This window comes from Odocoileus virginianus, chromosome 16 (genome assembly GCF_023699985.2).
Source record: "Odocoileus virginianus isolate 20LAN1187 ecotype Illinois chromosome 16, Ovbor_1.2, whole genome shotgun sequence".
Lineage (NCBI taxonomy): Eukaryota > Metazoa > Chordata > Mammalia > Artiodactyla > Cervidae > Odocoileus > Odocoileus virginianus.
The window spans coordinates 61,758,525-61,773,293 of NC_069689.1; the positions used below are offsets into that span (position 1 = coordinate 61,758,525).

A 14,769-nucleotide genomic window follows, 5' to 3' on the forward strand; every position below is an offset into this window, starting at 1 on the left:
CCAACAGATGTTGGCAATTTGATCTCTGGCTCCTCTGCCTTTTCTAAATCCAACTTGAGCTTCTGGAAGTTTTCAGTTCACGTACCATTGAAGCCTTACTTGGAGAATTTTCGTACCATTGAAGCCTCACTTGGAGAATTTTGAGCATTAATTTGCTAGCATGTGAGATGAGTTCCATTGTGTGGTAGTTTAAACATTCTTTGTCATTTCCTTTCTTTGGGATTGGAATTAAAACTGACCTTTTCTAGTCCTATAGCCATTGCTGAGTTTTCCAAATTTGCTGGCATATTGAGTGGCAGCACTTTCACAGCATCATCTTTTAAGATTTGAAATATCTCATCTGGAATTCCATCACTTCTGCTAGCTTTATTCATAGTGATGCTTCCTAAGGCTCACTTCACTTCACACTCCAAGATGTCAGGCTCTAGGTGAGTGATCACACCATCATGATTATCTGGGTCATGAAGAATTTTTTTTTGGGGGGGGGGGTCGAGGGGTTTAGTTCTTCTGTGTATTCTTGTCACCTCTTCTTAATATCTTCTGCTTCTGTTAGGTCCATACCATTTCTGTCCTTTATCGTGCCCATCTTTGCATGAAGTGTTCCCTTGGTATCTCTAATTTTCTTGAAGAGATCTCTAGTCATTCCCATTATGTCGTTTTCCTCTATTTCTTTGCATTGATCACTTAAGAAGGCTTTCTTATCTCTCCTGCTATTCTTTGGAATTCTGCATTCTGATGAATATATCTTTCGTTTTCTCCTTTGGCTTTTGCTTCTCTTCTTTTCTCAGCTATTTGTAAGGCCTCCGCAGACAACCATTTTGCCTTTTTGCATTTCTTTTTCTAGGGGATGGTTTGAGAATGGCCTCCTGTACAATTTTACGAACCACTGTTCATAGTTGTCCAGGCACTCTGTCTATCAGATCTAATCCCTTGAATCTATTTTTCACTTTCACTGTATAATCATAAGAGATTTGATTTAGGTCATACCTGAATGGTCTAGTGGTTCTCCCTACTTTCTTAAATTTAAGTCTGAATTTGGCAATAAGGAGTTCATGATCTGAGCCACAGTTTGCTCCTGGTCTTGTTTTTGCTGACAGTATAGAGCTTCTCCATCTTTGACTGCAAAGAAAATAATCAATCTGATTTTGATATTGACTGTCTGGTGATGTCCATGTGTAGAGTCTTCTCTTGTGTTGTTGGAAGAGGCTGTTTTTGCTATGACCAGTGCATTCTCTTGGCAAAAGTCTGTTAACCTTTGCCTTGCTTCATTTTGTATTCCAAGGCCAAACTTGCCTGTTACTTCAGGTATCTCTTGACTTCCTTTTACATGCCAGTCCCTTGTGATGAAAAGGACATCTTTTTTGGGTGTTAGTTCTAGAAGGTCTTGTAGGTTTTTATGGAACCCTTTAGCTTCTATGGCATTAGTGGTTGGGGCATAGACTTGGATTACTGTGATATTGAATGGTTTGCCTTGGAAACAAACAGAGATCATTCTGTCATTTTTGAGATTGCATCCAAGTACTGCATTTCAGACTCTTTTGTTGGCTATGAGGGCTACTCCATTTATTCTAAGGGATTCTTTCCCACAGTAGTAGATGTAATGGTCATCTGAATTAAATTTGCCTATTCCAGTCCATTGTAATTCCATGATTCCTAAAATGTTGATGTTCATTCTTGACATCTCCTCTTTGACTACTTCTAATTTACCTTGATTCATGGACCTAACATTCCAGGTTCCTATGCAATATTGTTCTCTACAAAATCAGACTTTACTTCCATCACCAGTCACATCTACAACTGGGTGCTGCTTTAGCTTTGGCTCCATCTCTTCTTTCTTTCTGGAGCTATTTCTCCACTCTTCTCCATTAGCATATTGGGCACCTACCAAGCTGAGGAGTTCATCTTTCAATATCATATCTTTTTGCCTTTTCATACTGTTCATAGTGTTCTCAAGGCAAGAACACTGAAGTGGTTTTCCATTCCCTTTTCCAGTGGACCAATTTTTGTCATTACTCTCCACCAGGACCTGTCCATCTTGGATGGCCCTACATGGCATGGCTCATAGTTTCATTGAGTTAGACAAAGCTGTGATCCACATGATCAGTTTGGTTAGTTTTCTGTGATTGTGGTTTTCATTCTGTCTGCCCTCTGATGGATAAGGATAAGAAGCTTGTGAAAGCTTCCTGATGGGAGGAACTGTCTGTGGGGGAATCTGGGTCTTGCTCGGCTGGTCAGGGCCCTGCTCAGTAAATCTTTTATCCAATTTTCTGCTGATGGGTGGGGCTGTGTTTCCTCCTTGTAGTTTGGCCTGAGGCCAAACTGGTCAATCTGGAATCAAGCTTGCTGGGAGAAATATCAATAATCTCAGATTTGCAGATGACATCACCCTTACTGCAGAAAGTGAAGAACAACTAAAGAGCCTCTTGATGAAAGTGAGAGAGGAGAGTGAAAAAGATGGCTTAAAGCTCAACATTCAGAAAACAAAGATCATGACATCCAGTCCCATCACTTTATGGCAAATAGATGGAGAAACAGTGGAAGCAGTGGCAGACTTTATTTTTGGGGGCTCCCAAATCACTGCAGATGGTGACTGTAGCCGTGAAATAAAAAGACACTTACTCCTTGGAAGAAAAGTTATGACTAGCTTAGACAGCACATTAAAAAGAAGAGACATTACTTTGCCAACAAAGGTCCGTCTAGTCAAGGCTATGTTTTTTCCAGTAGTCATGTATGGATATGAGAGTTGGACTATAAAGAAAGCTGAGCACCGAAGAATTGATGCTTTTGTAACATGGTGTTAGAGAAGACTCTTGAGAGTCCCTTGGACTGCAGGGAGATCCAACCAGTCCATCCTAAAGGAAATCAATCCTGAATGTTCATTGGAAGGACTGATGTTGAAACTGAAACTCCAATCCTTTGGCCACCTGATGCGAAGAGCTGACTCATTTGAAAAGACCCTGATGCTGGGAAAGATTGAAGACGGGAGGAGAAGGGGATGACAGAGGATGAGATGGTTAGACGTCATCACTGACTCAGTGGACATGAGTTTGGGTAAACTCCTGGAGTTGGTGATGGACAGGGAGGCCTGGCGTGCTGCAGTCCATGGGGTTGCAAAGAGTTGGACACAACTGAGCAACTGAACTGAACTGAATGGTGGTAATGGCGACCTCCTGCAAAAAGACTTATGCCAGCAAACCCCACGGCTCCCAGGGCTGTTGTGTTCAGTGCTCCTGACCCCACAGCAAGTCTGTCAACCCACACCTCCACCAGAGATGACTCCTGGACACTCACAGGCAAGTCTGACTCGGTCTCTTGTGGCATTGCTGCTCCTTCCTCCTGGTTTCTGGCGCGTACAAGGTTTTGTTTGTGCCCTTCAAGAGTCTGTTTCCCTAGTCCTGTGGAAGTTCTGTAATCAAATCCCATTGGCCTCCAAAGTCAAATTCCCTGGGAGCTCACCATCCCTTTGCCGGATCCCCAGAACTTTTATAACAGTGCAAGAAGTTCTTTGATATGATTGTTCTCCAGTTTTTGGGTGGTCTGCTCAGTGGCTCTATGGTGGGGCTAATGGTGGCCTCCTCCAAGAGGATTTATGCCACACATAGTGCCTCCCAGATCTGATGAAGGCAGAGCCCCTGTCCCCATGTGGCCACTGCTGATCCATGCCTCCACAGGAGACATTCAAACACTCAAAGGCAGGTCTGGCTTAGACTCTTGTGGGGTCTCTGGGTCCTGGTGCACACAAGGTTTTGTTTGAGCCCTCCGAGTGTTTCTGGCAGGTATGGGGTTTGATTCTAAAGGCGATTTCGCCCCTCTACCATCTTGTTCAGGCTTCTTCTTTGCCCTTGGATGTGGGGTATCTTTTTTTGGTGGGATCCAACATTTTCCTGTCAATGGTTGTTCAGCAGCAAGTTGCAATTTTGGAGTTCTCACAGGAGAAGATAAGCATACATCCTTCTACTCTGCCATCCTACAATATAAAATTCATTAGCTTATAAATAAAAGTTGGAATAAATAAAAGTTTTGAAGACTTCTTCCCATTTTTCCTCAGTTTCAGGAGTTAGAGATGATCTAAGTAAGTGTTTACTGGGAGCCCAGGTCTGAAGGCACAGGGAAAGAAAATCAAATTCTAGCAAAATAGTGCCAGGTCTAAAGCAAATTGTGGCCACACAAAGCAAAATGGCCATCACAAATCACAACACAGAACACAGAATATGAAACACGCACATAGACCTGGCAGTCCTAATCAGAAACTTCCTTAAATACAAGATTACAGTCTCTCAGGAAACCTTCTATAGAGACACAGAACTTCAGATACAAGTACTAACAGAGTATATGAAAATATCTCAGGTCTTCAAAGATTTCAAAGTGAGGAAAGGAAGCCAGGTTGAAAGAAGAAGGATGAAGAGGTGGGACAGGAGAGCAAAAGGGATGGCCTTACAAATTTCTCCTGCTACCTGCAGATACCCAGGTGTTATAGGACTTTACCCTGGGCCTCCAGGGAAGGGAGGAATGGAACTTGGCCTTACCAGAAATCAGACCAGACCAGAACAGAACCAGAATCCAGAAGAGAAGCAGAATTCTAGTTCTATCCCAGGAGGAGGTGATCAGTCTCCAATCCTCAGCTCAGGCTGAAGTACTTCGACCAGATTCCTGCATCTGGGAAGGTGGGACTAGAAAAAAGGGGTAGAATAGGAAGTGTTAAGGAGAGGAAAGAGAGAGGGAAGGGGAGAGAGGTCCATAAAGTCTCTTGTTCCTTATCTGGTCGGGACACTCTGGCCATTTGTCCGCATCAGGAGGAGACCAGGGACAAAAGGGTTTCAGTTGTGGCTGCTGGGACTGGCCCATTGGTGGGCAAGCTGGTCCCCAAGTTCCCCAAGTGGTCAGGATGTTAGTCTCCATTTGCTCCAGGAAGGGGGACCCCTTCCAGGGCCCAAAATTGGGCTCTTGTCTAACCCTTGGAATTGAATTATCCAAGAAGACACATGTGCTGACAAAGCAAGAGATTTTATTGGTAAGGTGTGCCCAAGTGGAGAGCAGTAGGGTGAGGGAACCCAGGAGAACTGCTCTGCCACATGGTTCACGGTCTCAGGTTTTACAGTGATGGGATTAGTTTCCAGGTTGTCTTTAGCCAATCATTCTGACTCAGAGTCCTTCCTGGTGGTGCCATCTTGTTCAGCCGAGATGGATGCCATCGAGAAGGATTCTGGGAGGTGGTTGGTTTTGGACACTCAGTGTCACCTTTTGACCTTTCTTGAACTCTTCCAGTTGGTGATGGCTTATTAATTCCATGTTCCTCATTAGGTCCTCCTGTCATAAAAGAACTCATGCAAATGGTTACTCTGATGTCTGGCCAGGATGGGCGGTTTCAGTCAGTGTGCTTCCCCTAAAACATTGCTGGGTTAGGAAGATCCCCTGGAGGAGGAAATGGCAACCCACTCCAGTATTCTTGCAGAGATATTCCCATGGACAGAGAAGCCTGGTGGGCTATAGTCCATGGGGTTGCAATGGGACTAACACAACTGAGAGACTGAGCATGCATGCATGCAAGCTATGGGTTAGCATAAATTTATGAAGAGGCTTGGGTTATATATGCATATTCATGAAGGGGCTTGAGCAGGGGACAGTTCAGTATAGAACTGGAGCAGAGGTTGACAGAGACCAAGCTTTAGTTCACTGAAGTTAGGAGGGTCAGAGAAGGCCAAGATCATTATTCCTTGGGTCCATGTATTAAAAATCAGAGACATTATTTTGGGAGGGGGGACCGGGATGGGGAATACATGTAAATCCATGGCTAATTCATTTCAATGTATGACAAAAACTACTGTAATGATGTAAAGTAATTAGCCTCCAACTAATAAAAATAAATGGGGAAAAAAAAAGAGTCTTCCCCAACAAAAAAAAAAAATCAGAGACATCATTTTGATGACAAAGATCCATATAGTCAAAGCTATGGTTTTTTCCAGTAGTCATGTACAGATGTGTGAGTTGGAGCATAAAGAAGGCTGAGCACAGAAGAATTGATGCTTTCAAATTTTGGTGTTAGAGAAGGCTCTTGAGAGTCCCTTGGGCAGCAAGGAGATCAATCCAGTCTATCCTAAAGGAAATCAGTCCTGAATATTCACTGAAGGACTGATACTGAAGCTGAAGTTCCAACACTTTGGCCACCTGATGTGAAGAGCCAACTCATTAAAAGACCCTGATGATGGGAAAGATAGAGGGCAGGAGGAGAATGGGGGCGACAGAGAATGAGATGGTTGGATTGCATCACCAACTCAATGAACATGACTTTGAGCAAACTCCGGGAGATAGTAAAGGACAGGGCAGCCTGGCTGCAGTTCATGGGGCCACCAAGAGTCAGACACGACTGAGGGACTGAAAAATGACCAGTTGATTTAATGCTTGAGTACTGGGGGTGAGTAAAGTGTTGAATTCTACAAAACAGCTCAAAAATGCTTCAGGCTAATATTTACCATTGAAACAGAATTTATAACTAATTCTTTGCTACTGTTACTTCTCTTTCATGAGTTATTTGTCTTGAGTCACTTGTTCCTGCATTCTTTTGTCCCCTTAAGATCATTAATTCCTTTTCAAGGGCAAATATTGTGGCCATACTTGCCACAATACCTGTCTGAGGGACAGATGTATATACTCTGTCTTGTAATACCAGGCAGGGGAAGCATTGCCCAGTGAGACATAATTATATCTTGGGAGTAATTAGATTCTCACAATATAATTAGGCATAGGACATATAACCATCTTATATAACGGCCATTTAAATATACCAATTTATGTAATCTTTCATCTCAGTGTTGTTAACTTTCATACCTTTAACTTTAGTTTCCATTAAGAGCCCATTAATAAGCCTTGGTCTTAAAGAAGTCCTAGAATCTTCCCTTTTCATCTCTGGCCATTTTATCCCATTTGAAGTCTCCCGTGAGGGGTTGAACCTAAGGACACAGGTCCTTTGGTTAATCTTTTAGCTTGATTAGTTGTCCTGTTGTCTGTTGCCCCAAGCATTTCCTAGTCAAGTATCTCGAGTGCAGCTTTCTTCCAGCTTTAAAATAAGCATATCTATTTATCTATTTTTCAGCTCAGTTCAGTTCAGTCGCTCAGTCGTGTCCGACTCTTTGTGACCCCATGAACCACAGTACGCCAGGCCTCCCTGTCCATCACCAAATCCTGGAGTCCACCCAAACCCATGTCCATTGGAGTCGGTGATGCCATTCAACCATCTCATCCTCTGTCATCCCCTTCTCCTCCTGCCCTCAATCTTTCCCAGCATCAGGGTCTTTTCAAATGAGTCAGCCCTTCGCATCAGGTGGCCAAAGTGTTGGAGTTTCAGCTTCTACATCAGTCCTACCAATGAACACCTAGGACTGACCTCCTTTAGAATAGACTGGTTGGATCTCCTTACAGTCCAAAGGACTCTCAAGAGTCTTCTCCAACACCACAATTCAAAAGCATTAATTCTATATCTATTTTTTAAATGGGGTAAAAAGAACAGATTTGTTTGGGATTTTTTAACATTGGGAACAAACAGGGCCTCTATTTGGCTCATCTAGTCTTAGATCATGTTGTATCAAATCTTTTGTTTAATCCCACTGGCATCAGTTTTCTTTATCCCATTTCTTACTAGCCATCTAAAGATTTCTTTGGGCTTCCCTGGTGGCTCAGTGGTAAAGAATACACCTGCTAATGCAGGAGATGCAGGAGACACTGGTTCAGTCCCTGGGTTGGGAAGATCCCCAGAAGAAGGAAATGGGAACCCACTCCAGTACTCTTGCCTGGAGAATTCTATGGGCAGAGGACTCAGTCAGGCTACAGTCCATGGTGTTGTAAAAGAGTTGGACAAGACTTAGCTACTAAACAACAACAAAGATCTTATCTTTTTGAGTTTAGTCCATTTAAATTTCCAACTTTTTGGGAAATGTCTAGATTTTGCCTCATCTTCTTCTTATTCCCTTGTTAATCAATCTAATTAATAGTTCATCTAATGTGTTAACATCTGTAACACCCATTGAAGGGAAGCCAGGACCACAAATAAAGCTTTCCAAACTGTACTTTTTGCTTGCTTGTTTTAAAGTAAAGGAGTTCTTAAGATGAAACTAAAATATTTTAATCGACCTTCCAACTTGTTTATTTTTCCTCAGGTACTAAGAGAAGAACTGTTTATACTGAGACTCTCTGAAAATATACCAATTTAGAAGTTTTCTCAGTTTAAAGGGTTCATCATCTGGCCACTGCTTGAGGTGCCTCACAAGAAGGTGTAAAGGATACAGCCTTCACAAGATCTAGAAAGCTTCCTCCCTGAAATAGTCTAAGAAAGTAAAGGACCTTCGTTGTGCATGGGCCTTCGTTGTATAGGCAGACAAAACGAAGGTTGAAGTGACAAAGGCCACTTATGGGCTAGGGAAGTTGGCATAGCCAGATCAAAAAAACTCCTTAAAATTCTAATCTGTTCAACTGGCTGCCTTACATGTTCCTTCTGATGGTAGAGACTCTTAAAACACAGGGAGAAAAACCTTGGAAGGTCTGTTATGTTTATAAATCAAAGACACAGGAAGAAAAATGCAAGATGCCTCTAAAAGACTTTTGTTCCTTTAAGGTCAGAATTCTAAAGAGATAGTTTATCAAGCTGGTTTTTCTAGCTGTGCATGCAAAGCTAATTAGTTTTACAGTGTCCAGTAAATAAAATTTGGCCATTTGGGGGCAATATTTCCTTTAAATTCTAATTAAGCAAGAATTTATAAATATAACTCTGTAGGCACTTCTCCATGTCTTGCAACTGAGAATAAACTGCTGTGATGAAAAAATTAATCAACAGTCTAAGAAACAAATGGAAAATTTTTTATTTGAGCCAGTCTGGGGATTTTAACCTAGGAGACAGTATTTCAGAAGACTCTGAGATTGTTCCACCCATGAGGTCAAAGCGCAGTTATATAAGCCTTTATGACAAAGGGTTATTCTTCAAGTGAGGTATTACTGACACTTTACACAATCCAGATCAACTCGATAAAGTGTGCGGTGAGTACAGGTCATTCTGACTCCTTAGGAGAAGAGGAAGGAAGTTTATCTCCTAAAAAGCTGTGATCCTTGATATGGTTCCTCCAGGTTCCTCCATCCATGGGATTTTCAAGGCAACAGTACTGGAGTGGGTTGCTATTTCCTTCTCCAGAGGATCTTCCTAACCCCTGGGATCGAACCCAGGTCTCCTGCATTGTAGGCAGGTGCTTCACGGTCTGAGCCACCAGGAAAGTCATTTGATATGGTAAAGAAGGAATTTTATCTCCTTAAGAAAGTGAAAGTGTTAGTCACTGAGTCTTGTCCAGCTCTTTGCAACCCCATGGACTGTAGCCTGCCAGGCTCCTCTGTTCATGGAATTCTCCAGTCAAGAATACTGGAGTGGGTTGCCACACTCTTCTCCAGGGGATCTTCACGATCCAGGGATCAAATCCAGATCTCCCACATTACAGGCAGATTCTTTACCGTCTGAGCCACATGGCTGTCAATCTACTTAGGAGGTGTGATTAATGCAGATTCTCGATTTGCAGTAATGGGAGGGAGGAGACCCAAACAGGGAAAGAATAATTTTATGTTTAAACTTTCCTCCTCTTGCCATTAAAATATGGATTTCATTTCATATCACTCAGTGTGTTTCCACTGAGCAAAATCTTCCTAGTGTATTTCACCTTAGAATAACCCAGATACTGTTTCTTGAAACTGAGTGTCGAGGAAAACCTACCCATCCAGGAAAGAGTTTAATACTGCTAAATCAAACGTTGCATCATCACCCAATAATAGGAGATCCAGTAACCTCTCCCATATTCATCTGGACTCTCTGAGGAGGCAGATGGGCACAAAAAGGTACCCCACCTCCAGTCCTTCATAGAGTTCAGGATGAGAGAAATCTGCTCTGGGTTCCTTCATCAGTCACCAAAAATGTATGACTGAAGGAAAAAAAAAAGCCTCACAATCTAAGTTGTAAGTTATATTCTGTTTGGAGACCTCCAAACAGAGGTCTGCTTGGGAGACATGTAGCTCTGCGGACCTGTTTCAAAGAGGTGAGGAGGGGCCACGATACATAGGAGTTTTTGCTGAAAAAAAAAAAAAAAAAAAAACATGTAGTCAAACATCAAAGGGTTATCACTAATCACAAAAACAAAAATCTCGAGATAACGAGGTTAGTCTTTTTCTTGGGACCAGAAGGTGCAGGAGTCTGAGTACAGTAGAATCATTCCTTTCTTATGCATCGTAATGATCTAAAGCCAGTGCTTGTCTTTCTCCATCGTGAATTCCCCTCAGGCTGCCCCCACTGGGGGCTGCTGCAGTGGTTGAGGCCTTGATGGCCAGCAGCATTCACTGTTTAAGAAATGACTCACAATATTTTTTTGTCCACATGGTCTGTAAACAGTGGGTTTTAGTAAGCCAGAAAAAATTCTGGAGCCAATCTCAGATGGGACAGAGCAACAAGGGGGGCCTAGGGGTCCAAGTCTTTGCATTAGCGCTCCCACCCAAGGGAAATTATTGATCTCCAGAGATTTTTTTTTTAAACTTAAAGGAGAGGTGCACTGTACCACCCCCTCCACGAGGAGGAAGTGAGGCCTGATCCTTAGCTACCCAACCACACCTCAAAACCACCCCCCACACTAACTAAGGCACCACCAGTGGGACAGACACACTTTGGCAACGAGGCCCCTCCAGAGGCCCAGGGTGTGAACAGCTGCACAGAGGGCTGTGTACTGCGGAGTCAGCACCTCAGGAGGTGGGAGGGGGCGCTGGGCAGAGAAGGAAGGAGTCTCAGGTCCTGATGGATCAGAAGAAGGAAAATGGGGAGAGGTGGTCAGGACACAGGAGATGGGAAAACCAGTGATGACCAGAAAAGGGCCAAAGAGTAGAAAATACAGGAAAAAATGAGAAAGAGACAAAACAAGGTGTAGACAACCACACAAAACAGGAAGGAGACAAAACAGAGCAGAAGGAGGGAAGGAAACAGAAAGGAGAACAAGATGAATGAGGGAGGGTGTGAGGAGGGAGAGAGGGAGCCAAAAAGAGGATGTCAGAGCTCGGTAAAGATACCTCCTGTGAGCAGAGGTGATCAGGAGTCCCTGGGCTGGTCCTCAGTCCCTACAGAAACATGGCGGGCCCAGTACACCAGGTCGGCCACGTAAATCAGCAGGTTGATGGCTGTCAGGATGGCCACAGCCAGTCGCTGGTCCCAGACGCACACATAGTTGGTAAGTCTATGTCGACAGCTCACATCCCTGGACCTCTTGGGCTGCCCGCCAAACTTTCCATCAAATTGGTAAAGTGACCAGAGGACCAGAGCACCGATGTAGAGAAGGACGGAGAGCAGGCTCAGCACCAGATGGAACGTGGAGGAGGAGATGGGCAACCTGTTCTCACAGCCAGCCAGGTTCAACAGGATGGTCACGATCCCCAGGAAGAAGCAGATGGAGTACACGGCCACACACGACACCAGAAATGGGTGGTCCATGTACAGCCTGGGGTTGCTGATGAAGGGTAAGATGACACAGGCCACCAGTGTCTCTAGCATCTTGAGCAGGAATGGCAAGCTGCCTATATAGCCAGTGAAATCACCTGTCCGAGGCCAGCCCAAGATCCAGATTGCTTCGGTGGCATAAGCCACAGTAGAAATGAAACAGAATGCGCTAGCAGCAATGGCGTGGTCCCGGGAGGGGTTGCAAGGCAAAAACTGAACATAGGTAGCAGGGTAAATGATGGAGACCAAGAGGCAGAAGAGGGCGAGGTAGCAGGCATGGCAGAGAAGAAAATCCCCCCAAGAGAAGGAGAAGTGGTACTGTAGCGCCAGTAATTCGATTATGAGGATGATGAGGGTTACCAGGAAGCAGAAGCACAAGATAACAAAGGACCAGTTACTTGTGGGCACCGTCCAGCTGTCCAGGCTGCCCACTAGTGAGATGGCCACGCAGGTGGAGAGCAGCTGCAGTGTTCGGAGGAAGTAGCCCATGATGGCCCAGAGGTCCAGGCCTCAGGACGATCATGTGGAGGTCACGATGGTCATGCAGGTCACCTTCGCTAGTATGAGAGTGGTCTTGACTGAGGACCCACTGGAGAAAGATCCAGCTTCAGAGGCAGAGTAAGTCAGACGTCTGGAAAAGGCTCAGGGCCCTGCGACGGCTGAGGCTCAGGATCTGTGGAGTTGGAACTAACGGCTCAGACACTCTGGTAACACCACAGCCGCTCCAGAATGGTTCTCCCCACCCATCACCCTTGGCCTTGTCAGGAGACTTGTCTTATCTCACAGCTAGGCTGGGTCTGGCCTCAAACCATGAACATATTTTTTCCCTTTGCACTGGGTCATTATCTACAGGAACAAGAGAAGGATGGCCCTTATCTGACATCCCAAACTATTAAGGCTCTGAAAATTGGAAAGTGTAAAAAAAAATTCATTTGGTAACAGAATTTGACCTAAACAGATATGAGATAATTAGTGGTCTTTATTTCACTTAGTGTGCAAGTTCAAAAGTGAAGTTGCATAAGTATTAATGTATTTGATTCCAAAGAGCTTTTGGTGTTATGTCATATAGAGTAGATGTGTACCAGGTTGCTTGTCTGGGGCTGAAAAATTCTCAATTCTGGGCCTTATCTTTATTCTAACTCTGAGTATTTCAGAAAAGGAACTGTGGATTGTACTGCTAACCTCATTTTACAGATGAGAAAACTAAGGCTGGAGCAATCAAGTGCCTTACAAAAGGTGGCATGACTAGGAAGTGGGACCCACATGAAAATGCCAATATTGTGGGTTTGAGCACTTTGGTCTATAGCCCACATGTCAGCAGGGCCTGAGGGTGGAGCCCAGGACCAAATCTCAGGTCCCTGGGACCCAGGACATCCCTTCAGGGCCCCGGGCTTCTTCTACAGCAACCTGAAGATACACATGTCCCAGTCTGGCCTCCCCGCAGTCATCACTAGAAGGAGCTGCTATCTGAGGGGACACAGCCCCACCTGGAGGAGGACAGCTTCAGGGGTGAGCAGGGAGGAAGCCCATGGGGTGAGAGCAAGGCTGTGGGGATGAGATGACATGGGAAGTGGGAGTTGTTTTTCAACCTCCTCCCCCAAATTTTGCTTTAACATGTGACCCTTCTCCACTGGGGAAGGGAGATCCTAACTCAGAATTACTCCAAGGCGGAGCATCATGGAGGAAGCACAGAATAAATTAATATACCATTTGGCTCTGAAGCTCCAAAGATGTCATCCAGATGGGAGTCTGGCAGTAGTCCTACCTGTGAGGATTCTCCTGGCCTGAGAGACTGGTTAGCAGCTTCCAAGCTGGGAAGAAGGGATTGGAAATGAACAAGGATGTTGTGTCTGATGATGATGGGGAGACTTTCAGGGCATCCCAGGGAGGGGGTGGGGATGGACAGATGATCGGGCTTCTTTTAAGAGCAGGAGCTGAAAGAGGAGGCACCCACAGGACCCTTGGGAGGGGACAGCCCTGAGGATCCACCTGGGACTGGGTTGGGGGTGGGGTGGACAGAGTGGAGATGACTGGGGGGATTCCAGGGTCCCAGTGGCCCTGAGGCAGCCCAGTATGTGTCTTTTGACCCGGAAGAGATGCGGGCATGGAGCCAACCTTCCCATGGAGGAGGGGCCTGAACTGGAACTGAGACAGGAGAACAGGAGCCTGAAGGGGTTTCAGGGCTGTGACAGGGACACGTGGTGAGAGTGGCAGGGACCCTGGAGACCATGGAACTGCCCAGGTCACCTGCCCAAGGCAGTCCCGCCAGCCAGAGCTGCAGTCCTGCTCACACAGGGGCTCCTCCAGGGTCCAGTGTGGGGGGAGTGAGGCCGCTCCCAGCCCGCCCCCTCCTGGGACAGCTGCCCTGTTTCCAAGGGACTATTTGCTGAGAGGCCCCAGGGCTGAAGGGCCAGCACCCTGATCACCAGCCAGCTTCCTGCCATCGGGGGCCTTGTCTCCTTTGCTGATAACAAACCCTGGGGCAAGCTGAGGCTGGAAAGAGAGACAGGGCAATCCTGAGAACCACCCTGGACTCCCAGAGCTCCTTGAGCCCCAGTTGCCAGGGGAGCCCTGGAGCCTGCAGGCCTCCCCGTGGGCACTGCCGGGGTGGGGAGGGGCACCGGGGTGAGGGAAGCTGAGGGTCATGCTCTCTGTTCCCCAGTTGCTCTCCCACCAACATCCTCAAAGTCACCTTTGATTCCACCTAAGGTTAAATGACAGCTTTGGATCCATTTGATGGCACAAGGGAGGACTTGGAGAAGGAGAGGCATGAGGGTTCCAGCTGTGTGACCCTGGGTAAGGCCTGTGCCCTCTCTGGGCCTCAGTTCCCCCACCTGGAAAGAAGAGCTTTGCCTGAGTCTCCCCAGCAGCCCCTCTTCCAGTCTAATCTGTGAGCTTGGACATGGTGCCCCCCTCAGAGCACAGCCTGGATGTGGCTGCCCAATGCCAGGCATGTGGACCGGAAGACAGTGAGCTGGAAGGGTCATGGCCGGGACAGAGGAAGGAAGGAGGAGGTGCCAGAAGGACAGAGAAGGTGGAGGAGAGATGGACACTCAGTTACTAGAAGGCTCTGGGCTTTTGGCAGACATTTCAGAGTTGGATGATTTTGGGCAAGTTGCTCATCAGAACCTCCGTTTCCCCATCTATGCAATGGGCTTAATCCCTACTTTGTATCAGTTAAATGAATAAAAGCACATGAAGGGCTCATCAGAAGGCCTGTCACATGGCACACTCAATCCCTGCCAGCTACCTGTGCTCCTCACAGAGGA

General features: G+C 45.8%; 1 pseudogene; it reads right to left on the reverse strand.

The window, feature by feature from the left end:
• Positions 1-10,646: 10,646 nt before the first annotated feature.
• On the reverse strand, positions 10,647-11,989 carry LOC110135994 (myeloid-associated differentiation marker-like; annotated as a pseudogene).
• Positions 11,990-14,769: the final 2,780 nt, after the last annotated feature.